At 64.7% G+C, this 2490-nt stretch overlaps 1 protein-coding gene and 1 long non-coding RNA gene across 4 annotated transcripts in view; both read right to left on the bottom strand.

Annotated features, from left to right (window-relative positions):
• SCN1B (sodium voltage-gated channel beta subunit 1) overlaps positions 1-2490 on the bottom strand; it is a 20691-nt gene that overhangs the window by 9008 nt on the left and 9193 nt on the right. The gene's annotated exons all lie outside the window — the stretch shown is intronic.
• LOC114484088 (uncharacterized) lies at positions 1550-2481 on the bottom strand. The gene is made up of 2 exons (XR_003676608.2): positions 2274-2481; positions 1550-2186 (listed from the first exon to the last, which is right to left on the bottom strand). It is a non-coding gene; the product is annotated as an uncharacterized lncRNA (long non-coding RNA).

Raw genomic sequence — 2490 nt, 5'->3', positions numbered from 1 at the left:
GCCCCCAGAGGCAGCGGCGGCGGGGGCGCGGGGCCTGCTAGGCCTGGCTGCCTCACCTGAGGAGGAGGGGGCTGGGCAAGAGGCGGGGGAAGGGGCGGGGAGGGGCCGGGCAAAGGGATTGGCAGCGCCGGAGGCCACCTGGCTGGTGGGACAGGGTTTGCAGGGGCTGGACCAGGCCGGCCCAGCAACCTGCCTCCGGCCTGGAGGGGGCTCAGGTGTGCCGGTCTGAGGGGACGAGGAGCTGGGACTGGCTTGGCCTGAGGGCCGGGGGTCTGGGGAGACAGGGCAGGCTGGGGGTGCTTACAAGGACCAACGGAAGGAGCTGCGAATTGGAGGGACACAGAGGGAGGGCACCAGCTGCCCCAAGCCCACCCCGCCCCGGCCTCTTCGCCTGCCTCCTGCCCAGCCCCCACCCTGCCCCAGCTCAGGCTGAACCCCGTCCTTGTCCACCCCTGCCCCTTGCAGCACCCTCTGCCCAGCCCCAGGCCCACCACTGCCCCTGCCATTTCCTGCACCTGTTGTCCAAGTCCTGAACAAGGCGGTCCCAGTTCCAGGCTGGCCTCAGCCCAGCCTGTGCCCCAGACCCCTCCCGCACCCCAACTCCTGCTCCAGCCTCTGCCCCTTCCAGTGTCCCCAGCCCAGCCCCAGTCCCGACGCCTGCCCCCGCCCTTGCTCTCCCTCCCCACCCCACCCCACCCCCGCCCTTGCTCTCCCTCCCCCCACCCGCCCCCTCCCCCCAGCTGCTTTCCTACAAGTCACGGGGGCTGGTTTGCTTTGGCAGCCTCTCTGCCGCCAGCAGCAATGACCTCTGGAGCTGGGAAGTCCTAGACGGGAGGAGGGGGGGGGATGGGGAGCTGGCCCGGAAAAGGCAGCACTGAGTGCTGAGGCCCAGGCCAAGTGGCCGGAAGTGTCCAGAGGCAGATACACACTGTCCCACATCAGACACTCTTGGCCAGCAGCCAAGAGTCATCCACGTCAGACCCAGGGCCAGATAAACACCCAGACACACAAGGATCACCAGCAGACACCTGCCTGTGGACAGCCATGCCCTCAAACACAGTCAGATCATAGCCGCTCACCCCAGATGGGCCGTCCCTGTACAATCGGACCCACCCACTCACCCCTCACACCCCCTGCACTCAAGAGCCACAGCCTCCCACAGGGGGCCACACTGGTGCAGCCTTGGCACTGCCCATCCCCTAGCCTCTCCTCCTCTCTCTCCATTCATGACCCTCTCTCTCCTTCCCTCATCACACCCCCTGACACCGGCTACCAGTCTGCTTCCTTGGCTCCTGCCGGCTCCCTCGAAACTCTTGGTGCCCGCTGAGCTAATGACTCCCCAGACCCCAACACATGAATCAAGTATCAAGTGGCTGCACCCGCTGAGCCTTCAGGCAGGCGCTGAGCCTGAGACACTGCCACCATCTTATCCCCGAATGTGTGTAGAGAGGCCCTGCTGCCTGCCCTGGAGGGCGGGTCCCCAGGAAAACTGAGGCTCCTGGATCTGGAGGGGGTGTAGAAGGTGACTGGGCTCACGAGAGAGTCTATATGAAGCAAGTCCAAGAATCTTTATTTCATGAACAAAACTACTTGTGTAAAGAGAGACGAGGCTGAATGGGCCCCTTTCAAAGTGGCCACAATCCAAGGCTGGTGAGAGAGGGCGGGTTGGGCTGGGGTGAGAGTGCATCACAGGGAGAGGAGACCCCAGGTCCAGCCAGAGGAAGCAGGAGGGGAAATGTTGCTGGGGGTCGGAGTGGGTCTCAGAACCCCCTGCCCCAAGCTGTTCCAGCCCATTATAACCCTCACCGGGCGGGGAGGGGGAAGGAAGGGGCTGGGCCCCAGTAGTGCATGTCCAAAGCGGCCAGTGTGTGCAAATCAGCAAGAAAGAGGGGTGCGGAGCCGCTGCCCCCACCTCACCGCCCCCTCCCAAACAGGCAGCAGAAGCATGGGGGCAGCGGCAGTATTGCTTTACCCATCATGCACGGCGCGGGCGGGTGATGGGGCAGGAGGAAGAAGGCTGGATTAGGGGTGTGAGCCAAGCCCCCTGCCCCCTCCCACCCTGGAGGCTCCGTTGGCAGGACTTTGAGGCTTATGGAGGCCCAGGAATGGCCAACCCCCATTGGGGGCAGGCTGTGCCCGGATGTTCCCTGTTAGGGCTGGCTCTTCCTTGAGGCGGAGCCCAGGGCCTAAAGGTGAGGGAGAGACAGGGCATCAGACACCTAATGGCTGACACCTCCCAGGCCCTCCAGCCCCTGCCTGCCCAGCCACCTTACCGGGGCTATTCGGCCACCTGGACGCCCGTACAGTTCTCTTTGCTTTCTGAGGTGATGGCCAGGTATTCCGAGCTGTGGGGGCAAAGGTCAGGGGTACAGCAACCCCGCCGTCAGTCTGGCCCACCCCCCAGAGGCCAAGGAGGGTTGAGGTCTCTGTCCCAGGTGCACAGGGCTCCAGTCAGAGAGAAGAGGGGGCTGGCTGGCTAGACCCCAGGGA

The sequence above is a fragment of the Physeter macrocephalus genome, chromosome 17, assembly GCF_002837175.3.
Source record: "Physeter macrocephalus isolate SW-GA chromosome 17, ASM283717v5, whole genome shotgun sequence".
NCBI lineage: Eukaryota > Metazoa > Chordata > Mammalia > Artiodactyla > Physeteridae > Physeter > Physeter macrocephalus.
This window is presented reverse-complemented; position numbering and strand designations above follow the sequence as displayed.